The following is a 27,353-nucleotide window of genomic DNA, read 5'->3' as shown; positions in this document are numbered from 1 at the left end:
GTACAATTCTATAATACACTAGAGGCCCAGTGCACGAAATTCATGCACTCAGGGGGCGTCCCTCAGCCTGGCCTACACCCTCTTGCAGTCCGGGAGCCCACAGGGGATGTCTGACTGATGGGGAGCAGGCTTAAGACAGCAGTGGGACATTCTAAGCACTGCCATGGAGGTGGGAGAGGTTCCAGCCACCGCCGCTGTGCTCGCCAGCCGTGAAACCAGCTTCTGGCTGAGCAGTGCTCCCCCTTTGGGAGCGCACTGACCACCAGAGGGCAGCTCCTCCATTGAGCGGGATCCGGCCGAAACCAGCTTTCTGACATCTCCTGAGGGGTCGTGGATTGTGAGAGGATGCAGGCCAGGCCTAGGGACCCCACTGGTGCACGATCAGGGCCGGGGAGGGACGTGGGAGGTTGGCCAGCTGGGGAGGTACCGCGGGAGGGCTCCAGGGCATGTCCTGCCCATCTTGCTCAGTCCCAATCAGCTGGACCTCAACAGCAAGCTGACTTACCAGTCGGAGTGTCTGCCCCCTGGTGGTCAGTGCATGTCATAGCAAGCGGTTTAGCAGCCTTGGTATATCATTAGCATGTTACGCTTTGATTGGTTGAATGAACAACCAGACACTTAGCATATTAGACTTTTATCATATAGGATCATCTGTATATTGTATTGTGTGCTCACCACCCAAGTCAAGTCTCCTTCTATTTATCCCCACTTTTCTCTCTTCTACCTCTCCTCAATTCCCCTTTCCCTCTGATAATCACCATGGTAGGTCTGTGCCTATGAGTTTTCTTTTTCTTTGCTTAATCCCTTCAACTTTTCCACCAAGTTCCCCAATCCCACTCCCATCTGAAAGTGTCAGTCTGTTCTCTGTATTTACTAGTATGAGTCTGTTTCTATTTTGTTTGTTAAGTTTATTTTGTTCATTAGATTCCACATACAAGTAGAATCATATGGTATTTGTCTTTCTCTGACTGGCTTATTTCACTTACATAATACTCCCCAGGTCCATCCATGCTGTCGCAATAGGTAAGATTTCCTCTTCATAGCTGAGAACCAGGGACTCATTCTTAAAACCTGTTCTCCCATCTTCACCCCCAAACAGCAGGATTAGATCTAAATTTCTCTCAAATCTACTTCTGTACAGCTCACAGAGATGCCACCATTCCTCCAAAACTCTGAGAGAAGCCTTTCCAGAATTTCCAAACTATGTCAAACTCCTTTAATTCCTTTAAACCAGCGAGTTTCAACCTTTTCCATCTCATGGCACACATAAACTAATTACTAAAATTCTGCAGCACACCAAAAAATAATTATATATTTTGCCAATCTGACTTAAAAAACAACAACAAAGGTATAATTTTCATTCATTCACATGGGCAGCTATTGTTGTGTTGGTTATTGTTATTTTTAAATTTGACGGTCTACAGGAAAAGAGGTCAGTGCCTCTGACTACATAATCAGGTATCGCATGCTTTAAAATTCTGGCGGTGCATGCTTTAAAATTCTGGCAGCACGTGCTGAGGCACACCGGTTGAAAATTGCTGCTTTCAACTCTTACACTGGAAGAACCTAATGAATTAGTTAGGGGACTCACCTACAGTGGTATGGACCTAAAAGGGGTTCTATGGGAAGTAATCTCACAGGGTGATCTATATATATAAAACCCTAATATGCAAATAGACTAAATGGCGGAACAACTGTAACAACCGAACCTGTCACTATGACAGGGGGCATGCATGGAACATGGTGGGTGTCGGCAGCAGGTGGCAGAGTGTGGAACATGGCAGGTGTCGTCAGCTGCGGCGGGATGGTGGAGCAGGTGAGCGGGGGCACCAGACCAAGGTGGGGCAGTGGTCGCTGTCATCGGGGTGAGCCTCTAATGGTTACTTAAAATTCTTTGCTCTTGGGATGAGGTGGCCGAGTGGTTAAGGCGATGGACTGCTAATCCATTGTGCTCTGAAAATTCTTTGCTCCCACACGCTGTGGTCCTGCCCAGCGCTCACACCTGCTGGCAGTGCCGGCCCCACTCGCCAGCCCCAATCACTCGGTGCCATCAGAGAGTGTGAGCGGCAGCTGCTGGCCCCAATCACCCCTCAGGTCTTCTCCACCTCACCCTGCTCCTGAGGGGCAATCTGGGCTCACAGCCACCTCTCACACCCTCTGCTGGCACCGGTCCCAATCATTCCTCGCCATCAGCAGGTGTGAGCAGCGGTGGTAGGAGCAGGGCAGCCAACAGACAGGAGACCGGGGGCCGAGACAGGAGGGGCTGGGCACTGAGACCCGCCCCAGTGCCCACTGCAGCTTCACAGCCCACAGTTCCTTTCAAGGTGCATGAATTCATGCACTGAGCCCCTAGTCTGACCATAAATTCCTACGATTTTTCCCCTTTATTGATTAAGGTATTACATATGTGTCCTTATCCCCCCATTGCCCCCACCACTCCCCCCACTCATGCCCTCACCCCCCCCCCCCGGTGTCCGTGTCCATTGGTTAGGCTTATATGCATGCATACAAGTCCTTTGGTTTCTCTCCCCCTTATTCCCACCCTCCCCTACCTTCCCTCTGAGGTTTGACAGTCTGATCAATGCTTCTCTGTCTCTGGATCTGTTTTTGTTCATCAGTTTATGTTGTTCATTATATTCCACAAATGAGTGAGATCATGTGATATTTATCTTTCTCTGACTGGCTTATTTCACTTAGTACAATGCTTTCCAGGTCCATCCATGCTGTTGCAAATGGTAAGAATTCCTTCTTTTTTTACCGCAGTGTAGTATTTCATTGTGTCTATGTACCACAGTTTTTTAATCTACTCATCTGCTGGTGGGCACTTAACTCATCTGCTGATGGGCACTTAGGCTGTTTCCAAATCTTAGCTATGGTAAATTGTGCTGCTATGAACATAGGTGTGCATATATCCTTTCTGATTGGTGTCTCTAGTTTCTTGGGCTATATTCCTAGAAGTGGGATCACTGGGTGGCATATAACTTCTTTACTAACAGGCTTATCCTTGCCTTAGGCAAGCCTTGGTCCAGTTTCCATGCCTCTAGCAATTGCCCTCTGTCAGACTCCTTCTAATACCCAATTACCCTTTCAGACCTCTCCTTCTGATATGTACAACTAGAGACCTGGTGCACGAAATTCGTGCACGGATAGGGTGCCTAGACCTGGCCAGCTATCAAGGCCAATTGGGGCCTTCCTTCCCCCAGCTGCCGGCCAGGGCCTTCCTTCGTTCCGTGCCACCCCCTGGTGGTCAGCGCACATCATAGTGAGCAGTTGAACTCCCAGTCAGTCAAACTCCCGAGGGGACAATTGCATATTAGCCTTTTATTGTATAAGATAATTCAATCCCTGCCTTGCTTTCTCTCACCTTCATCCCCCCCCCAACCCCCCAATTCCAAATGCATAAGAGAAATTGCAAACTATTATTCTTGGGAGCATATAAGATCTTGCTCTTAGGCATATGTCCTCAGTTTGGCTCAAATAAACTTTTATAAAAATTCTCTAGGTTTGATGTTTCTTACATGGACAATGGTAAAAAAGCTTAAATTACACTTTTTCAGAAGCCATCTATTGGTAACAAATAATTGGTTTCCAAATACTTTAAAATTTTTAAATTATATGTCCTTTTTATAAAATATGAATGACAAAAATAAAGCTCATCATTAGTCCCACCATTTAAAAATTAACCACAGACATTTTAACACAAATATTTTTCCAGTAAAAGCTTTTCTTAAAAATTCATAAATGTGACATTAACCTATTTCACCACCTCCATGGCCACTCATCATACTCTCATAAATAAAGACAATATTAATATAGTATTTCTTCTCCTATTTGATTTAAGACAGATGCAAAAAGCAATAATTATAAAAGCTTGTGTATGGGCTTATAATACATAAAATATGATTTGACCATGTATGTATATAGATGTAGATATAAACAAAACCGATTCCAACTCTGTGCCCTGGATTTCATTTTTAAGTGCATGCTGTGACCTTTGACCAATCTCACTGTCCTTAGAAAGCATATCAAAGCCTTCTAGTTGATGATTATGTGTGTTCTTGAAAATGCAGCCATTATGTGGCCTCTATTCCTTTGTCTTGTCAATCATTAGTACCTGGGTTATACTGTTAATGGAGGCAAGAAAGCTTCATCTTCCCCCGTTGCTTGTGGGAGTGGGGTTCTTGGGGTACTGCTCAAATAGGCATTTCCAGAGGGCCCCATGTGAGGATACAATATAAAAGAAAGCTTTATTTCCGTGGAATTTAACCCCATTTTCCTTAGTCCAGCCATAGAAAAAGTATAGCTGGGGCTTCAGTAGAGCTAAAATCAGAGCCAGTGTCAAGAGTTTCCTTTCCATGTTGGAGCTGGATCCAGCACAGCATCAGGCTTACTTAAGTGTGTTTCCCTGCTGCAGTCCATTAGTTCATAGTCTGTAGGGTCCACATGGCTGTGGGTCATATGGAGAAAGCGGAAGCAAAAGAGTCCTGCCCCCTAAACCCCAAGCCAAGAGTCAAGCGTAACAATAGAGCAACAAGAGTGAGAACTCATTTGTTTAGGGGATTTGTATCCCCAAATTTTGATGGGTTTGCATTGGCTCTGCCCATTCTGGCCTATGATCCCGGTCCCCAGGTCTGACTGACAGCAAGCACCTTCCCTTGTCCCCCTAACTTTACTGGCCATGTGTAGTCTATCTTCCCCTTGTGGGTCTCTTCTCCCAGCATTTTGCAGGGAATAGGCGGATGGTTCCTTGGAGAGTGCAAAGCTACAGCTTCCTGGTGAAACTGTCCAAATAACATTCCTATAATGTCTGCCTTCCCCCTAGCTAATTACAATGGTATCAATACTATAAAAAAGTACAATAAAAGGAATCTGTAACAGAAAATAATCTTTGCAAAATTGCTGGTTCATTTGTTCCACTCTGACCCAATTTTCCTCTTTATCCTATAATAAATGCTACAGAGGTGGCTGCTTCATTTTTTTGGTCTGAAAATCCCTTCTACAAGAATAAATTCAAAATGGATTAAAGACTTAAATGTAAGACTCAAAACCATAAAACTCCTAGCAACAAAAGCGCTGATATTCCCCTTAGCAACATCTTTTTTAAAAAAATTATATTTCACTGATTTCTTTACAGAGAGGAAGGGAGAGGGATAGAGTCAGAAACATCGATGAGAGAGAAACATCGATCAGCTGCCTCCTGCACAACCCCCACCGGGGATGTGCCTGCAACCAAGGTACATGCCCTTGACCAGAATCAAACCCGGGACCCCCCAGTCCGCAGGCTGACGCTCCATCCACTGAGCCAAACCAGCCAGGGCTCCTTAGCAATATTTTGTCTGATATATCTCCTTGGGCAAGGTAAACAATAATACAACAAACAAAACTCAATGGAACTACAACAAACTAAAAAGTTTTTGCACAACAAAAGAAGCCATCAAGAAAACGAAAAGAGCCGAAACCGGTTTGGCTCAGTGGATAGAGCGTCGGCTTGCGGACTGAAGGGTCCCAGGTTCGATTCCGGTCAAGGGCATGTACCTTGGTTGCGGGCACATCCCCAGTAGGGGGTGTGCAAGAGGCAGCTGATCGATGATTCTCTCTCATCGATGTTTCTAACTCTCTATCCCTCTCTCTTTCTCTCTGTAAAAAATCAATAAAATATATATTAAAAAAAAAAAAAGAAAACGAAAAGACAACCTACTGAGAGAAGATACCATCTGATAAGGGGTAAATATCCAAAATGTATTAAGAAGTCATACAACCCAACACCTAAAAGCCAAACAATCCAATTAAAAAATAGGCAGAGGACCTAAACAGACATTTCTCCAAAGAGGACATAGAGATGGCCAGTGGACATATCAAAAGATGCTCAAGGTCACTAATTGTTGGAGAAATGCACAATGATGTATCACCTCATATCTGTCGGAATGGCAATCATCAATAAATTCACAAACAACAAATGCTGGCCAAGAGTCAGCACAACAAAAGAGAACTGGCGAGGATGTGGAGAAAAGGGAACCCTCATGCAGTGCTGGTGGTGGGAATGCAGAATGGTACAGCCACTATGGTAAACAGTGTGGAGGGGCCTCAAAAAATTAAAAATGGAACCACCTCATTACCCAGAGATTCCACTTTTAGATATATATCCGAAGAAACCCAAAACACGAATTCAAAAGAATATTTGCACCGCTATGTTCATTGCAACATTATCTATACTAATAATAGACAAATATGTAAATTGACCATACATCCGTGACGCCCACAGCCAATCAGGAGTGAATATGCAAATTAACCCGACAAAGATGGCAGGCCTGTTTGCAGCGCATACGCGCGCAGGAACCGAGCAGCCGGGGGTGGGGTGGGAGTCCCCGGGAACCCCGCCCTCTTTGAGCCTGTGGCCAGCACGCGTGCGCACTGGCGCCGAGCAGCCAGGGTCCCGGGGACGCCACTGGAGTGTCCCGTCCTGTCAGCCCAGCCTAGGGACAGCTGGAATTTGCAGTCCTTTTCGTTTGTGCAGCCCCTGGACCGGAAGCAGAAATCAAGAGCACGTGGAGCACTAGAAATTCTGGGAATCGTAGTTCTGGTGGCAGCCTCTGGACCAGAAGCGGAAGCCCAGAGCACAGGGAGCACCAGGAATGCTGGGAATCGTAGTTCTGGTGGCAGACACGTTGCAGGATCTCCTAGACCAGCGATGGGCAACCTTTTGAGGTTGGTGTGTCAAACTTCGCCAAAAAACTGAGCATAACTCGGGTAGTGTGTCACTTTGAGGAAAAAACTAACTCCAAGACTCTAGTCGCAAATGTTTCATCCTCCCCTATTAGACACTCTGTGCCAGAGGTCTATAGGCCAAAACAACAGAAGTCCAGCACAGAGCGTCTAGTTCTGGGACTTCTGGTTAAGCCGGGATCTTTGCCCTCACTTCCTCCGGCAGAGCAGGGAGCAGCGGAACGCAGAGGGGGACGCATCTCTGGGGGCCCTGCCATTACCAGTAACCAAATAACAGTTAACCACAGCAACCATTATCTACTGTTCTGGGTGTCATGGATTTCTAATCCATCGTTACTGAGATAAGTGAGGGGAAGGCTGGGAGAGGCGAGGGTTTGTGGCGTGCTATGGGTGCCATTTCCCGCCATTAGAAATAGCGGCAGCCATTTTAATTCACATAGGAACACCATCTTGCTCCATAGTGCAGACTCCATTTCACCACTATAACTGTTGTGCATCCTTATTAACCCCTATTTCTGCTTATTAACCCTGCCCTTTCCTAAAAGACAGTTATATGCACCATTTTGTGGTTAGTTAGGCTAGTTAACCCCTAATTGCCTGCAGGCCTAACAAGCTATCTATAATTCTATCTTCTGTCACTGCCCCCCTGATGGAGAACCCAAAAAATAAAAAACTAAGGTTAAGTAAAGGAAGTGGTAGTCGCAGTGGCCGACCCTTTCAAGAGACATGGACCGAGATGTATGGCTTTATAGAAAAAAATGGCAGATCATTTTGCATTCTATGTACTGAAACGGTAATAAGCAGAACGTGGAATATAAATAGACATTTTGAAACTAATCATTCCCAGCTCTTGGAAAAAAGTGAGGATGAAAGGAAGGAATACATTTCCAGGCAGCTACACCTTTATAAGAGCCAATCTAATTCCATCCTTAAATTTATGAAAGGCTCTACAAATTTAACATCTGCAAGTTTGAGCATTGCTCACTCTATAGCTCAGCATGGAAAAGCGCTCAGTGAGGGAGAATTTATTAAAGAAACTCTCCTAAGACGTGCACCAGTTCTATTTCACGATATGCAGAATAAAGATGCGATTATTAAGAGAATATCTGAGTTACCACTCAGTAGAAATATCATAAAAGACCGAATAATGAGACTGAACACAAACGTACAACATCAATTAAAGAGAGACATAAGGAAGTGTAAATATTTTTCGATCTCTCTTGATGAAACTACTGATGTCACATCACATGCTCAGTTGGCCATTATTGGTCGATATTCTGATGGTCTCACAATGAGAGAAGAGTTGATAAAGTTAGTATCAGTGTCAACAAGTAAATCAGGAAGCGAAATATGTAAGGTTGTTATACAAACATTTTGTGACCTAAGCATTGATATCTCTAAAGTTGTGTCAGTGACGACAGATGGGGCACCAAATATGGTGGGGGAAAAAAGTCAGATTTGTCAAATTGTTTACAGAAGATATTGGACATCCGATTGTGCCTTTTCATTGTATTATCCATCAGGAGGCTTTATGTGCCAAGGCAGGATTCACCGACTTAAACGACTTAATGTCAGTTGTTACAAAAATAGTTAATTTAATAGCTGCTCGCCCCCTTCACAAGCGAGAATTTTTGGCACTTTTACTGGAGGTTGATTCCACCTACAGTGGACTGCTGATGTACAATAATGTAAGATGGCTAAACCGAAGCAAAGTTCTTGAGCGCTTTGTGGAGTGCTTTGAAGAAATTAAGGAATTTCTTGATGATAAGGATCTGGGAAACTTTCCTCAGCTTAATGATGATAAGTGGGTCAACACCCTGATGTTTTTCACAGATCTCTCTGTTCATATTAATAAACTGAACTTAAAGTTACAAGGTTTTGGCAAAAGTACTGACGTTATGTTTGGATACATAAAAGCTTTTGAAAGTAAAGTTAAAATTTTCAAGTGAGATGTAGAAACTAAAACTTTAAGTATTTTCCTCGAGTAACAAAGTATTTTGAGAAGACCAGTGCAGCTGTACCAAATGAAATGGAACTCTTGCATATGAAGTACCAGCATGTTTTAGACTCGTTACTTGACCAGATTAGTGATAGATTTAGTCAATTTAGAAGTCTAGAACAGACCATGAAAATAATTAAGTATCCTGATGTAGTAGTCTACAGTAGTTTGGAATTAAATGGTTTCCAATGGATGCAAATTGATGATTTGAGATGCAACTTGCAGAATTTCAAGACAGTATCTGGGCTCAGGTGTTTGTCGACTTGAGGTCAAAGCTTGAGAATCTGGAAAGGTGCCGCTTGGAGAATCAAGAGGAGTGCCACTACGAACAGGAAATTTGAAGTGCCTGGAACCGACTACCAGACACTTTTAGCACCCTGAAAATTATAGCAATGGCTTTACTCACAATTTTTCCCTCTACATACTTTTGTGAGGCCTTATTCTCAGCTTTAAATAATATCAAAACCAACAAAAGAAACAGATTGACAGATGAAGTTAGTAGCGCTTGCTTGAGCCTGAAGTGTACAAAATACCAACCTTCAATTGAAGATTTAGCCAATGAAATTCAGCAACAAAAAAGTCACTAATAGGCAGGTTAGTTAAGGAATTCGCCCTCCCCCTCACTTATCTTAGTACACGGCACCCCACACAAGCTAAATAATATCAAGACCAACAAAAGAAACCGACTGATGGATGAACAAAGAAGTCACTAAGCAGGTAAGTTAAATATTTAGTTTTTGGTTTATTAAATACAATTATACATTTATGTTATTTAAACTATAAATATCGTGAAATAATGTTTTTTCCTCAAAGTGACACACTACCCGAGTTATGCTCAGTTTTTTGGCAAAGTTTGACACACCAAGCTCAAAAGGTTGCCCATCACTGCACTAGAGCAAAGTGAGCCTGGAGCAAGTTACTGTTGCAGGTGGGGGATGGAGGGAAAGCAAAGGTGAGAGACATAAGTAAAGTCACAGCGTCGAGGAAAAATTAAAAGGAAGATATCCTGCAACTTCTAGGAAATCTCCACCAATGGATTAAAGAAAAACAAAAAAGACCTCTATTATTCTGTGAGCACCAAACCTAACTGGGTTGGGGTCTCAGACAATTTGCTCATATGATTGCAAAGACAGACAGAAACTCCCAGAATGGAGAGGGCTCCCCAGATTGGAGAGGGTGCAGTTCGGGCTGAGGGACCCACCCCCTGTACACGAATCTTCGTACACCAGGCCCCTAGTTTACAATAGCCAAGATATGGAAGCAACCCAAGTGCCCATCAATAGACGAGTGGCTAAAAAGCTGTGGTACAAATTGACCCAAAACCATTACAGTCAGTTAATATATGACAAAGGAGGCAAGAACATACAATGGTTAAAAACAGTCTCATCAACAAATGGTACCAGGAAAACTGAACAGACACATGCAAAAAGATGAAATTAGACCATCAACTTATACCATACACAAGAATAAACTCAAAATGGATAAAAGACTTAAATGTAAGGCATGAAACCATAACAATCTTATAAGAAAACATAGGCAGTTAAATCTCAGACATCTCACGTAGCAGAATTTTTGCTGATACATCTCCTAGAGCAAGAGAAAGGAAAAAATAAACATATGAGACTACATCAAAATAAAAAGCTTCTGTACTACAAAAGAAACCACCATCAAAATGAAAAGAAAACCCACTGTATGGGAGACCGTATTTGCCAATGATATATCTGATAAGAGGTTAATTTCCAAAATATATAAAGTACTTATACAACTCAACAAAAGGAAGACAACCCAATTAAAAAATGGGCTGAGGACCTGAATAGACATTTTTCCAAAAAGGACATACAAATGGCCAACAGACATATGAAAAAATGCTCAAAGTCACTAATCATCAGAGAAATGCAAGTTAAAATAACAATGAGCTATGCTTCACACCTGTCAGAATGGCTATCATCAAAAAATCAACAAACAACAAGTGCTGGTGAGGATGCAGAGAAAAGGGAATAATAGTTCACTTCTTGTGGGGATGCAGATTGGTGCAGCCACTATGGAATACAGTATGGAGTTCCCTCAAAAAATTAAAAATGGAACTTCCGTTTGACCCAGCAATCCCACTTCTCAGAATATATCCTAAAAAACCCGAAACACCAATCAGAGAGAATATATGCACCCCTATGTTTATCACAGCGTTATTTACAATAGCTAAGATGTGGAAACAGCCCAAGTGCCCATCAGTAGATGAATGGATAAAAAAGCTGTGGGAGCCTTAGCTGGTTTGGCTCAATGGATAGAGAGTCGGCCTGTGGACTGAAGGGTCCCGGGTTCAATCCCGGTCAAGGGCACATGCCCGAGTTATGGGCTCGATCCCCAGTAGGTGGCATGCAGGAGGCAGCTGATTAATTATTCTCTCTCATCATTGATGTTTCTATCTTTCTCTCGCTGTCCCTTCCTCTCTGAAATAAAAAACAAAACAAAACAAAAAACACACCTGGTGGGACATTTACACAATGGAATGCTATGCAGCTATAAAAAAGAGGGATTTCTTATCATTTGAGACCTGGAGATTATTATGCTAAGTGAAATAAGCCAATCTGAGAAAGACAAATATCACATGATTGCACTTATTTGTGGAATCTAATGAACAAAATGAATTGACCAACAAAATAAGACCCGAAGCATGGGGGCATGGAACAGACTGACATACTTCAGTGTGTGGACTGGGGAGACGAGAAGAGATAAACTAAAGAACTTATATGCATAGCCCATGGACACAGCCAATAGGGTGATGAAGACCTGGAGGGTTGGGTAGGGGCTGGGAGGAGGGGAGTAAAGGGAGGGAAAATAGGAGGCATCTGTAATACTATCAACAATAAAAAAGTATATATTTTTTAAAAAGTTGTGGTACATACATACAATGGAATATTACTTGGCTATAAAAGAGAAATTTTACCATTTGCAACAGCATGGATGACCTAGAGGGTATTATGCTAAGTGAAATAAGTCAGACAGAAAAGACAAATACAAAATAATTTCCTTATATGTGGAATCTAAAGAACAACATAAATGAACAAACAAAATTGAAACTGACCACAGGCACAGAAAGCATACTGGTGGTTTAAAGAGGAGGGGGTTTTGTCAGACTGGGTGTAAAGGTCATGGAATTAAGAAGTACAAATTGGTAGTTACAAAATAGTCACAAGGATGTAAAGCACAACATAGGGAATATAGTCAATATTTTAATAATCATGTATGGTGTCAGGTGGGTACTGGAAATATGAGAGAAACACTTTATAAAACATACTAGAGGCCCGGTGCATGAAATTCGTGCATGGGTGGGGTCCCTAGGCCTGGCCAGCGATCAGGGCCTATCGGGGCCTTCTTGCCCAGTCCTGATCGGGGCCAGGTTGGCCGAGGCCTGCTGCTGACTGGGGGAAGGGACAGGGGAGGGATGGCGGAAGGTTTGCCGGCCGGGGGGAGGGACCAGGGAAGGTTGGCTGGCCGTGGGAGCGCACTGAACACCAGGGGGCAGCTCCTGTGTTGAGTGTCTGCCCCCTGGTGGTCAGTACATGTCATAGCAACTGGTCGACCAGTTGTTCTGGTCATTCGATTGTAACCATCACTTAGACTTTTATATATATAGATGACTGTCTAACCACTATGCTGTACACCTGAAATACAAAATAATACTGAATATAAATTATAAGTGAAAATATAATTTAAAGTTCTTTAAAAAGAAAGTAAAAGAAATGCAAGGAACTCTGAATAGCTAAAATAATATTGAAAAAGAACGAAGTCTGAAGATTGACATTTCCCACTTTTAAAACTTACTACAAAGTTACAATAATAAAAAATACGGGATCCTGGCATAAAGATAAACATACAGATCAATGGAACTGAACTGATATTTCATAAATAAACCTTTATATTTGTGGTCAATTGATTTTTTTTTAAAAGTTATTCTTTCAGAGATAGGAAGAGAGATAGAAACATCAATGATGAGAATCATCAATTATTGGCTGCCTCCCACTGGGGATAGAACCCAAAACCCAGGCATGTGCCCTGACTGGGAATCCAATTGTGACCTCCTGGTTCATGGGTCAACACTCAACCACTAAGCCACACAGCCAGGGTGTGGTCAATTGATTTTAAATAAGGGCTAACAATACAATTTAGTTAATCCTGACAATTCAATGGAGGAACATTAGCCTTTTTAATAAAAGGTGCTGAGACAACTGAACATACAGAAGCAAAAGAATGAAACTGAATCTGTAACTCCTACCATGTACAAAAATTAACTCAAAAAGCAACACTGGAGTAAATCTGCATGATCCTGGGATAGCCAATTATTTTTTAAGACACCAAAAATAGAACAAAAATATATAAATTCTGAATTTTTAACTTCATCAAAATTAAAAACTTTTTTACACAAAAGAACATAAGAAAGTGAAAAGGCCGAAACTGGTTTGGCTCAGTGGATAGAGCATCAGCCTGCAGACTGAGAGGTCCCCGGTTCGATTCCGGTCAAGGGCATGTACCTTGGTTGCGGGCACATCTCCAGTGGGGGGTGTGCAGGAGGCAGCTGATCGATGTTTCTAACTCTCTATCTCTCTCCCTTCCTCTCTGTAAGAAATCAATAAAAATATATTAAAAAAAAAAAAAGAAAGTGAAAAGACAATCACAGAATGGGAGAAAAATATCAGTGAACTTTATATCTATCTGACAAGAAACTATTATCCTATATAATAAAAGGCTAATATGTAAATCGACCAAACGGCAGAACGACCAGTCACTATAACACACACTATCAGAGGGCAGACACTCAATGCAGGGGCTGCCCCCTGGTGGTCAGTGTGCTCCCACAGGGGGAGCTCCGCTCAGCCAGAAGCCGAGTTCACAGCTGGCGAGCACAGTGGCGGTGGCAGGAGCCTCTCCTGCCTCCGTGGCAGTGCTGATGTCCGACTGCAAGTGGGCACAGGCCGGGCTGAGGGACACCCCTGCCCCGCAAGTGCACGAATTTCGTGCACCGGGCCTCTAGTCTAGAATATAAAAGAACTCTTACAACTGAAAAATCAAAATCAAATAACCCAATAAAAAATGGGCAACAGATTTGAATGGACATGTCTCCAAAGATATACAGGTGGCAAACAACTAACACATGAAAAGATGCTCAGCATCATTGGTCATCAGGGAAATGCAAATCAAAACCACCAGACAACACTTCATACATACTAGAATGGTTAAAATAAAAAAGTCAAAAACAAATGGGGGTGAACATGTAGAGAAACTGGAACCTTCATATACTACTGGTTGGATTATAAAATGGTACATCCTCTTTGCAAGTCAGTTTTACAGTTCCTCAAAAGTTAATCAGAGCTACCATAGGACACAACAATTGTATTTTTAGATACCCCTATGAGATACACTCAAGAGAAAAGAAATATATGTCACACAAAAAACTTGTACAGGCATGTTCACAGAGACATTGTTGATAAGTCAAAAAGTAGTAAAGCTCAAATGTCCATCAAAGCTGATTAATACATAAAATGTGGTATATCCATACAATGGAATATTTAACTCTAAAAATGAACCAAGTACTGATACGCTAGAACATGAATAAACGTCAAAAAACATTATGCTAAGTAAAAGAAGCCAGACCTAAAAGGTCACATATCATATGGTTCCATGTCCATGAAATGTCTAGAGTAGGTATATCCACTGACACAGAAAGTAGACTAATGGTTGCCAGAGGTTGAGAGGAAGGAGAAAAGGAGAGTGACTGTTAACGAACATAAGGTTTCTTTTTGTGGTGATGAAATATTCTAAAATTAAAGAGTGGTGAGGCTGCACAACTCTACGAATGCACACTTTGATTAAAGGGTGAACTCTGGTATGTGACTGATAGCTCAATAAAGCAATAATTTTAAAAAGTGGATTAATTAAAATAAGTTTGATGATTATAGTAACTAAACATAGATGAATACATAAACATCATACCTGAGAATTTCAGACGAGATCAGGCACATCCAAGGTGGTATGGCCATCATATACATGTAAGCATCTCAAAACACAGAAGTTGTACCTAATGATTTATACTAAAAGTGATACATATGCCCATTAAGACAGTTTTAAAGAAGCAATTTAAAAAGTAATATATTTAAGACCTAAAAGGCGCAAAATCTCATGCTGTTAACATTCCTGGTCTTGAAAAAGGAGGGAACAGACATGATGTATATACCAAGGTTAACGAATGATACAGAGCAGCATTACAGTTTGAGGAAGGTGCTGCCAATTCAGAGACAGGGATCACCCAAGAGGAAACAGTGACATGAACCCATATTTAGGGTGGCTTAATATTTTGAGTCATCACTGTGAGTAGAGCCTGTCCTTGGCAAAAATTATATATTGAGCAAGAGAAAACATGCAAAGCAGCTCAGAATCATTCTATTACAAAATAGCTCCCAAGAGATATAAGCTGTCGTTGGGTTTTCAGTATGAACTCTGGAATGTAATACACTGTTTTCTCATTAGACACCAAATTCAAATGGATACCCAAGTAACCATTAATGATTTCTGATTCAAAATTGATTACAAATACATTTATCAAAAGCTCGCTATGTTCCAGACAAGGTGCCTTAACACTGGAACAACGCTAAAGACACAATTCTTGTCTTTAAAGAGCAGGACAATGTGAACATAGAGAAGGGGGGAATCCAAGCCAGACTGCAGCTGCTGTGCACACAATTGAAGAAGTGTAAGGAAAACAATATTCAAGGCAGAAGGTTTCAGACCATATTATTTCAAAACCAGTATTACTTTATTTTTCAAGTATGTTAAGTAATAAAACCTCAATGTTTTCCGCCTTTTTGATTACTTGAGGCAATATCTTTATTTTTCATTATGATATTCCATCAATGTCATTTAAAATTTTTAAATACTTAATTTCTAAAAAATGTTTTACAATATTAATGTAAATTCAGCACTTGTTAGAGATCATAATGCAATCACTAAGGCAGAAGAGAATTAAGTTCATAAACAACTCTTGAATACCACTTTTAACCTGAAATATTTCTAGTAACACTGAATCTCCTGTATTTGGTCATTCAAAAAAAGTAAGAGATGAGCTTATACAGTGATTTTCAACTCTTTTCATTTAATGGCACACACAAACTAATTACTAAAATTCTGCAGCACATCAGGAAATATTTTTTTGCTGATTTGACACACAAGAATTGGTTTTATTTTTGACTCATTCATACTGGACGGCTACTGTTGTGTTGGCTATTGTCATTTTTTTTTTTTCTTACTTGACAATCTAAGAGGAAAAAAGATCAGTACCCCTGACTAAATAGTCAGGTACTTGCATGTTTTAAAATTTTTTGTGGCACACCAGTTGAAAATTGCTGAGCTAATGTATTAATTTATGATTTCCAAATTAACCAGGTTAGGATTCAAATCCAAACAGTTAACATTGTTGGATACATAATTTAGGCTATTTCTTTTTTTTTTTTTTTAATTCCAAGTTACAAAAGCAAATCTGACCTCAATTTAGCTGCTCATTCACCACAAACTTTGCCTTTTTATGTACCACAATATCCTTGAAAGACAAAGGGTCCAGCCTTTTCTTTCCATTCACAAGTTTGGAGCTCTTTTTAGGCTATTTCTTAAATATGTAATCTTATGTCCATAGATACAAATGAAAACATAAACAAGGCCTCTGTAACTCCCATAACACTTGATAGTGTCAGAAACATGCTAGGAATTCAAATAGTTGTGATTGTCAGACCTTCATCTACTTGGCAAACTATTTGGAATAAGGCTTACTATTTACTTACTTGAAAGGACAAGTTAGGACTTTTAATAGTTGGAAATGAAGTTTTTCATGGAATTAATCAATGCTGTAATTGTCAAGTCTGAATTTACCCCCTCCCCCCAGAGTTTAGCACAAATCTTTAGATTTAACATGTAGATTATTTTGGCAAACATATCTTTCTGCATGATACCTTTTATATTTATAATTAGGCACGTTCACATATGTCACTACCCATATCTAAAACTTGCCTGATTGAAAAATGCAGATGACCCAATGTAAATACAGGCAATATTTTAACTGCAGGTTGAATATAACAAAACAATGTCATATTCTTAACCCTTACAAATGAGCTTTAAAATATCATCGCATGGGCTTTTAAGTTAGTAATAAATTTAATATTTATTTAGAAAACTACCTTGATTGAGTTTCAAAAAAGAAAACAAACCATTTTCTTTTGAACTCAACAAGGACATATTATTAAAATGTATTCTTCACTCAGTGGACAGAGTCAGCCCATGGGACTAAAGGGTCACAGGCTTGATTCCAGTCAAGGTACCTCGGTTGCAGGCTCAATACTAGGCCCTGGTCAAGGGCGCATGTGGGAGGCAACCAATTAATGTGTCTCTCTCACATCAACTTTTCTATCTTTCAGTCTCTCCCCCTCCCTTCCACACCTTCAAAAAAATCAATGGAAAAATATCCTCAGGTGAGAATTAACAACAACAAAAATATAAGCCTTCTTTGTTTAAAGAAGCAAAACCTACTGGAGTGGATACTGCCTGTTAGTTTAGAGATAAGTTCCTGTCTGCCCACTCACTCAACAAATACAGATAAAGAAAATTATCCAGCTTAACGGGTAAGAAACTGCCAATGCTACTTAAAGATTATTTTAATACTAAATTCAAGTGTTGAACTATTTTATTAGCCAGCAATGTACTCAAGAGCTTCTAAATTTCTGATTAATGTATAGAAAAATAGAAATGCCAAATTGATTTCTCCATGATGATTTTAAATGGGTTTGTCTATTACCTAAAATAAACAATTGGTACCATATATATCAAGTGCATAAGAAAAAACATGAAAACATAAACATTTAATTCCAAGTCATTAATTTATAATAATTTTTATTAATTCTTGAAATTGTCAGTCTTATTAAATATTTTTCAAAGCATTCAGAGATAGTTATATACATATCTGCTATTCCTTTTGATATTTCAGATTAGACAAAATGATTCCTAAAATACTCTTCCTGGAAAAAGGAGACAGGGACAAGTGTGGGCAGTCCTCAAGTTACTAATAGAACGAGTCTCAAGTCTACAAATTGTTTTCTTGGAATACATGTTCATTCCATGTTGTGCATAGTAGATGGATTCTTAACTTTTCTATGAAGGCTGACATTTCATCTCTTTCATAATCCTTGGTGGCTATTCATTTATTATAGAAACAATGTTTTCATGAGAAGTTGTCTTATAATTCAGTGGTGATATCTTACATATAGAATTTAACCTTTCATTTAGATTGAAGGTTTGGCACTTACAGATCATTAATGCCAGGAACAAAACAGCTGAATTGGACCTTCAGTTTCAACAACAGGAAGGAGAGTGATGGTAAAGAGGATTTCATATATTCAGGTGAGAGAAAAAGGAGTGGCAATAGAACTAATATGTCTACTGAGTACTTAGCTACTATGCATCAGGAGTTGTGCCAAACCCCATGAGGCAAGTGTTATCATCTTCATTTTTTAAATGGGCAAACCATGCGCAAGTAAGACAAGTTACTCAGAATAAGTTGTATAGCTTATGATCTCTTGCCTAAAACCAACAGTCATTCACATGTTTAGAATGGGATGAGAATTCAAGACAAGGATTCTTTAAATCTCAGGTTCCAGAATAAGCATACTCATTCCAATTTCTCCTAAAATTAGTAGAATGGCACAGCCCCAAAAAGCACTATTCCAGAATGGAGGTAAAATGTTTTTATAAAAACAAACAAATAAAAAACTTATAAAATGTACCTTAAACCAAGATTTGGATTGATTACCAATTAAAACTTCTTTTTTATTTCTTAATCCATTGATATCCCTAAAATTCTAAATAAGTGGTTATGTAGCATGAGAAATTATCTTTTATTCTTAATTTTGTTGAAATTTCTTTGACCATATATTCCTATATGACAGATCTAAATGTTGATTCTGTCACCATCGGTTGCTAGCTGTGACCCTGAATAAGCTTCTTAAACTCTCCATGTGCCTTGGCTTTCTCAACAACAACAAAATTACAAACAGTGTTTATTTGCAGGATTATGACGCAGATGAGAGCTAATCCATGTAGGGGGCCAGCTACAACAAACAGGCACCATCATAAACAGTAGCCCAGACTTCTCTTCAAGCTTCAGATGAGTGTTTCTGTCTCCCTGAATGACTCTTCAACGTTGGTGTCCTAAAGGCACTTACATTTATCATATCTACAAAGGACTCGGTGTTCGGCTTCAAATTTGTTTCTTCTCTAATATTCCTAATCTCTGAAACTTTGTTTCATCTTCCCAACCAGTTGGTCACCACACCAAATAATTCTACCTCAAAAAATTTCCCCTTGCCGAAACCGGTTTGGCTCAGTGGATAGAGCGTCGGCCTGCGGACTCAAGGGTCCCAGGTTCGATTCAGGTCAAGGGCATGTACCTTGGTTGCGGGCACATTCCCAGTAGGGGGTGTGCAGGAGGCAGCTGGTCGATGTTTCTCTCTCATCGATGTTTCTAACTCTCTATCCCTCTCTCTTCCTCTCTGTAAAAAAAATCAATAAAATATATTTTTAAAAAAAATTTCCCCCAAGTCTCTCCTAGGCAACCACTGACTTAGTTGAGGTCCTAGCTGTATGTTGCTTATATTTCTCGCTGCTATACTCTTGCAACTGTCATCCCTGCCTCCACACTCCCATTCTATCCCACTTCTGTGCCTCTTCCAAAATGCTACCAGAGTAATCTTCCTTTAAAACACAAAAGCTAAATAAACCAAACCAAAAAAAGAAATCTGATCCCATTTCTTACTTGTTCGGAAATCTCCATTAGCACCCAGCTGCCTACAGGTGCCTAGAAAATAAAAGCAAGTTTCCTGCACTGGCATGCAAGGCTCTTCACCACCTGTGATGGCATTTGGAGATGGCACTTCGGGGAGGTGATTAAGTCAGGGGAGCTCTGCTCTTATAAAAGAGATCACAGAGAGCTTCCTTGTTCCTACCACCAAGTGAGGTAATAGTGAGAAGACGGCCATCTATGAACCAGAAGTGAGTCCTCACCAGATGCTGAATCTTGACCTTGGATTTCCTAGCCTGCAGAACTATGAGAAATAATTTTGTGTTGTTTATAAGTCTTCCAGTCTACAGTATTTTGTTATAGCACTCCAAACAAACTGAGACTTTCTTCAAAACCAGTTTAAATATCAACTCTTCAACAAAATTTTCAAGATTCCTCCTTGTAAAGTAAGGTATTCTGTCCTCTATATTTATAAAGAATTCTTATTCAGTATTTTCCTTTGCCTGAGAATCTATATATATAAAAGCCTAAGCGACCAGATGACCGAATGATTGGTTGACCAGTCGCTATGACACACATTGATCAGTAGGGGGCAGAGATAGACGCTCAATGCAGGAGCTGCCCCCTTGTGGTCAGTGTGCTCCCGAGCGCCACTCAGCTGACTGATGGGCGCCAGACACAGGGCTCATGTCTGGCCACCACAGCCCAGAGACCGCAGCAGAGCAACAGCGAGCCTACTGAGCGGCGGCGGCAGCAGGCACAGCGGAGCCGGGATGAGCAGGAGGGGCAGGTGGCATTTGACTGCCGGTTTCAGCCTGATCCCCGCAGGCCACGCCGAGGGTCCCCACCGGTGCATGAATCCGGGCCTCTAGTATATTAATGAAGAAACACATTCTGCTACTGACACTTTAACACTTCCTATCACAGACGATAAATAAGAGCTTACAATTTCTTGTAAGGAGCATGTTATAACAGAGTGCTGTGAAAGTATATAAGAAGTGGAACCCATGGAATATTATTATCCAACCTTAAAAAGAAAGAAAATCTTGCTCTGGCCAGGTGACTCAGTTGGTTGGAGCATCATCCTGTGCACCAAAAGGTTGCAGTTTCGATTCTGGGTCAGGGTACATACTTAGGTTGCGGGTTCAATCAATCCCAGGTTGGGGCCCATCTGGGAGGCAACAATCAATGTTTATCTCTCTCTCCCCCTACCTTTTCTCTCTTTAAAAATCAACAAGCATATCCTCGGATGAGGATTAAAAAATAAAGAACGAAGGAAGAAAAGAAAGGAGGGAGGGAGGAAGGTAACGTAAGAGGGAAGGAAGGAAATCTTGTCACATGCTACAACATGGATGAACCTTGAGAATATTATGCTAAGTGAAATAAGTCAGTCACAAAATGACAAATACTGTTATACTCCACTTACATGAGGTATCTAAAGTAGTCAAATTCACACAAAAAGTAGAATGGTGGTTAACAGTTGTTCAATATGAGTTTCAGTGTTGCAGGATGAAAAAATTCTGGGGATCTGTTTCACAACTATGTAAATACTAGAGGCCTAGTGCACAAAATTCCTGCACGGGTTGGGTCCCTAGGCCTGGCCAGGGATCAGGGCCGATCAGGTTCCCCACCTCCTCCTTCCCTCACCACCTGCATACCACCACCGTGTAGTTCCCCACCTCCTCCTTCCCCCTCTCCCTCAGCCCCGCCGCTAACGCCACTGGTCCCCCTGGTGTTCAGTACACGTCATAGTGAGCGATCAAACTCCCGAGGGGACAATTTGCATATTAGCCTTTTATTATATAGGATATAGGATGCCTTACACTACTAAACTGTACACTCAAAAATGGTTATGACGGCAAATTTTGTTATGTTTTTTAAAATAATTAAAAAATAGAATAAGAAGGTGACTCAGCATAATCATGGTGAAAGGTTGCCTATAAATGAAATGACATTTAATTTAAGTCCTAAGTAAGCATCTAACTTCTTTACCATAACTTTAAATCCATGGTTAATCCTTAGTCTTCATCTTACCTACTCCATCAGCAACATCTAAAACAGCTGCCCACTCCCTTCTGCTGGAAACATGTCCTTCACTTGGCTTCTAGGACACAGCCTGGTTCCTCTCACCTTCACTAGCCATTGCTCAATCTCCTTTGCTGGTTCCTTGTCTCTAAACACTGGAGCACCTTGGAGCCCAGTCCTCAGACCTCTTCTTTATACATATGCACTCCCTTGTGGTCTCACTAAGTAGAATCTAATGCAGTGTTTCTCAACTTTGTTTTCATTATGGCTCCTTCAAGGAGCATTCTAAACATTTTTTTCCGCAATCATCCCATATCCATTAATTAAATACTAAATAAGATTGTACTGGGTAGGGTTGACTTTTGGAGCAAACCACTGTAATGTCTAAGATTTTTTCACCCCCTCCCCCCAAGAACCAATGCCCCCTTTGGAGTGCTATTGTCCCTGTTGACAAAGCATAGTCTAATGGTTTTAAATACCACCTCTAAGCTGAGGCCCTCACATTTATCTCTTCCCTCTTCCCTAGGCCCCACACATATATCCAATTCCTTCTTTGATATCTTCACTGGGATAATTAATAGTCTTCTTAAATGAACATGTCCAAAAACAAACTCCAGGCTTTCCAACCAGATTGTGTCACCTCCCTGTTCAGAATCCTCATTACAGTTGCCTACAAGGCCCTAGAGAGGAGCTGCCTCTCCTTCATCTTTGACCTCATCTCCCACTCTTCCATCCATTCACTAAGTTCCAGCCATATCGGCCTCCCTGCTGCTCCTCAACATGCTAGCCATGCTCCTCCCCATGGCGTCTGCACTAGGTGTGTGCCTTCTAGTTAGCACAAGAGTCAGCAAAGTGCATACAGCTCAGGGCCTCTTGTACTGGAATGCAGATGGGCTTACTGGGTTAAGTAGTCTATGGCTGCTTTTGCACTACAATAGCAGAGCCAAAGAGCTGCAACAGAGACTATATGGCATGCAAAGCCTGAAATATTTACTACCTGGCCTTTCGGCTTTATTTTTTTCTATAGCACTTATCATCTGACATTCTGCGTTTTACTTATTTATCTCGGTTGTTGTCTGTTTCCCCTAACCTAAAATATAAGCTCCCCAGGCCAGAATTTTTGTTTGTTTGTTGCATTAGCACCAACAATCCCTGATACAGAGTGGTTTGGTTATTCAATAAATATTTGATGAATGAATAAATGTTAAGCACTTAATAAATACTCATAAAACGAAAGAGAAGGAATTCTAGGCACAGAGAATTTTATGTGTGAGGGTCCCTACCAAAGAGAAGAAAATGCTTTAAATATACCACACTATCTCCTAACACCAGATACTGAATTGTATTAAACTTGATCTATTTACAGGTTTGGTGCCCCATTTACATTGTGTTACTCGATGAGAGAAGCTGTATCTAATTCTCCAGCTACTACTCCCAGTGTTTTACCCTTTATCTGATACCTAAATTCCTTCTAACATCTCTGGAAATACCCCAGAGCCTCTGCCTAAAAATGTCTAGTCATCAGGCGCTTATGACATTTTGAGATTGACTGTTCTTTTGCAGAGAGAAGTTCAAAATATCTCTTCACGTAATTTGGACTAATACCTACCCTGGCCACAGTCACATGGGATATATTATTTTCTGTGAACCTTCATTTCTCCAATTGTGAAAAGGAGACTGCTATTTGTTTTATTTATAACCACAAAGGGTTTTTATGAGTACTAAATAAGATGATGTATGTGAAAATGCTCTGTAAATTCAAACATCATGTAAATAAAAGTAAAGTACTATTATAGTTACCTAAACTGCTTTTAAAAGGTTATTCTGGCTTCAGCCGGTGTGCCTAATGGTTAGAGCGTCGACCATCAGACTGAAGGGACATGGGTTCGATTCCGTCAAGGGCATGCACCTCGGTTGCAGGCTTGATCCCCAGCCCCAGTCGGGGAGTATGTAGGAGGCAACCAATCAATGTGTCTCTCACATCGATGTTTCTCTCTCTCTGTGTCCCCTCTCCCTCCTACTCTCCCTAAAAATCAATGGAAAAAAATATATCCTTGGGTGAGGATTAACAACAACAACAAAAAAGGTTATTCCGCACCAATTTTTACGCATAGGAATAAAACTCCACTGAAAGCCCTTTTGTGATTCTATTTTAAAAGATATTCCATGTTCTTTCTAGCAATATTTTCTAATTCAGCTTAATCCTTATAGCCCTAAAATAATTCATTAGGCTTAACAAAAAGGTTCAAAGTGAAGAAATAGATGATGAAGGTGATGAGAATGAAAGGGAAAGCAAGGTATTGTGTGTGTGTGTGTGTGTGTGTGTGTGTGTGTGTGTAAAGAACAAAAAGGTGAGTGAGGGAAGACAGCTTTAAGTCCCACCATTAGCTGTGTGATTTTGAACCAAGGTTTCTGAACCTTGGCACGACTGACATGCTAGGGTGCACAATTCTCTGTGGAGGGGCTGTGCGTGCACTGCGGGATGTTTAGCAGCATCCCTGTCCTCTACACACAAGTGCCAGTAGGACCCTCCAGTTGTGACAACTGGAAAGGTCTCCAGACATTGCCCAATGTCACCTGGGAGCAAAATCACCCCTGCTTGAGAGCCACTGTCTTCAACATCCTCATACGTCAGTTTCATCTATACGTGAAAACACCTACCTTTAGATCCAAGATCCCTTTTGGCTCTAAAAATGCTAAATTTCTGTAAGAGATCTGGATAAAGATGATCGAAAGTACAGTCTTATTAATGAGGAACAAGGTATGTCATGAAAGAAGTTAATATCTTTTGTTCAGTTTTCCTTTTTACCTGGATAATAAAACTTCCTAGTATAGTTTAAATGATTCAATTACATAATCTTTTAAAAATAAACAAGAGAATTGGGTTGTTTTAAAAAATGTATCAAAAGATTAAAAAAGTAAACACTATCCTAGAATCTACATTAAAGGGGCATGAAAATCAATTGCAGTGCATAATCTTGACTCAATCTTGGATTAATTTTTAAAATGTCTATAAAGGATATTTTGGGTAAAGGTGGGAAACTCTGAATATGGACAAAATAATAGGGAATGTTAATGCATCACTGTTAAATTCTTCTGGCAAGATAACAGTATTGTAGGTCTACAGGAGAATGTCTTTGTCCTTAGGAGATTCATATTGAAGTGTTGGGAGTCAAATGCCATGATGTTTGCAATTTATTTTCAAAGGGTTAAAAAAAAAAGTGTGTGTGTGTGTGTGTGTGTGTGTGTGTGTGTGTAGTTATACATCCTAGAGACAGAGGATAGATAAAGCAAATGTGACAAGATGTTTGCAAATGTTGAATCAAGGTGAAGGGCATGCAAGTGTTCTTTGTACTATTCTTTCCACTGGTTGATAATTGTTCAAGATAAAAACAGGAAAAACAAATCTAGTGTACAAATCAAATTACGTCTACATTGGATTTTCAGTTGACCATAGCACACACACACACACACAACTTTTCCAGCACTTTATTAAGTACTTTAACCAATACTCCCTACTCTGTCAGAATCTCCTGGAATGGTCAGAGGCCCTGTTGCGGACAAGCTATTCTGAACAAACAATCCAAGTGATTCTGACCTAGTGCTGGCCATCCCTTCCCAACCTTCATTAGGGTATGAACTCTAAAAGCAAGGCTGTGTCTTAGCAATCAGAAGCCAGACCACAGCTGAAGGCATTCAATAAAAATTTGTTCAGTGTTAAACAAATGGTTCCCATACTACTGTTTCTTTTCTCCTCCTACTTCCCCTCTGCACATTTTTTTTTTTAAACACCGGGGTGAGATAGAAAGGGTAAAAAAATGAACAGTGTCTCAGTAGCTTTACGTCAAAATAAACTCAGATTAATGATAACATCATTAATCATTATTAGAGTAATAAATAGGACAACCCAAAACAAAAAACAACTCTAAAAATCAGTTTCCTGTTTTAATTGTACTGTAGCATCATGCTTTCTTTTTCTTCCCCAGAAATGACAATCTCTACAAATAATCTTCTCCTTACTAAGGTATAGCTCAACTATGCCATGTAACAAAGCTGTATTAAAAACAGAATGACAAACAGTCCTAGCAAAGGCTAAAAAAAAAAAAAAAAAATTGTTAGTTTTAGCATCTATTATGTTCTTTCCTGTGAGTAATAGTTTTCTATGTGAGCTACGGAAACAAACTTATCAAGCAAAGGGAATGCTACCAAATACCAAAGCTCAGATTTCAAGTGTTATGTCCAAAATTGTGCCCATTGTAGACACTAGAGGCCTGGTGCATGAAATCCGTGCACGAAATCCATGCACGGGTAGGGTCCCTAGGCCTGGCCAGAGATCAGGGCCAATCGGGGCCTTCCTTCCCCCGGCTGCTGACTGGGGCCTTTCTTTGTTCTGCGCCGCCCCCTGGTGGTCAGCGCACGTCATAGCGAGCGGTTGAACTCCCGGTCAGGTGGAACTCCTGAGGGGACAATTTGCATATTAGCCTTTTATTATATAGGACTGGCAACAATTAAAAAAAAGTTCCCTTCCACAAACTCTAAAACAGGTAAAAATCATGGCAGAAGTCTGTTATAAGACTTAACCAAAATATATGTTACCTACAAGCTATGGTATAGATTATTTTAGGCAAAATTGGCTTTACAAGACTATCTGTAATCCTTGAATGGAGGAAAATGTATTCCAAATGGTAATGCAAATGAAGATTTTCCAAATCAGACTGTTTCATTTAATTTAGCACCTGCTATGTCAAGGGTTACCCTGGACTTTATGGGAAATACAGAAGAGCAGATTCTGTCCTCAAAAACCTGAAATTCAGTCTGGGTGACAAGTAAATGAGTAATCCCAATACAATAATTCTAAGACAGAGATATGTAGGGTTTCTATTCCAACTTAAGAAAGGACTTTTAAGTAAGAGGAGAACATGAATGGGAAGAAGTATAATGCAAAGTAGTAAGCTCTAACAGAAAGCCATTAGCAAACCTGATTAACATACTTGTGGTATGTTAGCATCTCAAGTCTCATGGGACTTGCTAGACTGAAATAAGGGGGCTGCTATTCATTACCTCTCTCTACCAACAGGAAGCCTGTGTTAAATCTACTCTGTGAAAAAACCATCAACTTGATGTCACATAGACAGTGCTGTGGACCAACTCATACTCTAATGTGGCAAGAAAAGGGGAAGGAAGGATAAGGAGGATGTGCCAGGTAGAAGAAAAAGCATATACATAGGCAAGGAGTCATAAAAGGACTTACCATATTTTAAGCCTAATTTTTCTTAAGGTATCCTCTAAGAGCTAATCATATACCCTATATATATCCTGTATTCATTAAAATATATAATCTAAGGTAAGTGTTATGTTTTTAGCATCTTAACACCATTCCAAGGTATCAATGAAAATGTTTAATTTCAAAGCTGCAAGTATATAATACATCCCAGTTGATACTTATGATAAACACTATACTTGACAGAAAAGGCAATTTTAAGGAAGTAAAAGATACACACCTGAAACAGACAAATTAGGTCATATACTATTTCAAAAGATTTATACACTGACTATTAAGCTTATTTTTAAGTACCCATTACCCATGTGCAACTGGGGATAGACTTGGGCAGGAGCTCGCTAATCCTTGTCAGGTTTACTAGGATACTAAGTAGACAGACACAGCACCTTCACAAGTGATACCACTTGCTCAATCTTCCCTTCCTCAACCCAAACCAACTTTTATAAACTTACTAGTGACCCAGTGCACGAAATTCGTGCACATTAAAAGGGGAT

General features: G+C 40.4%; 1 protein-coding gene across 1 annotated transcript in view; it reads right to left on the bottom strand.

Annotated features, from left to right (window-relative positions):
- Positions 1 to 27,353, bottom strand: part of USP24 (ubiquitin specific peptidase 24) — a 137,176-nt gene that overhangs the window by 99,256 nt on the left and 10,567 nt on the right. The gene's annotated exons all lie outside the window — the stretch shown is intronic.

The sequence above is a fragment of the Eptesicus fuscus genome, chromosome 9 (assembly GCF_027574615.1).
Source record: "Eptesicus fuscus isolate TK198812 chromosome 9, DD_ASM_mEF_20220401, whole genome shotgun sequence".
Taxonomy (NCBI): Eukaryota; Metazoa; Chordata; class Mammalia; order Chiroptera; family Vespertilionidae; genus Eptesicus; species Eptesicus fuscus.
The sequence above is the reverse complement of the archived record's forward strand: the minus strand, read 5'-3'. Positions and strand labels throughout refer to the sequence as shown.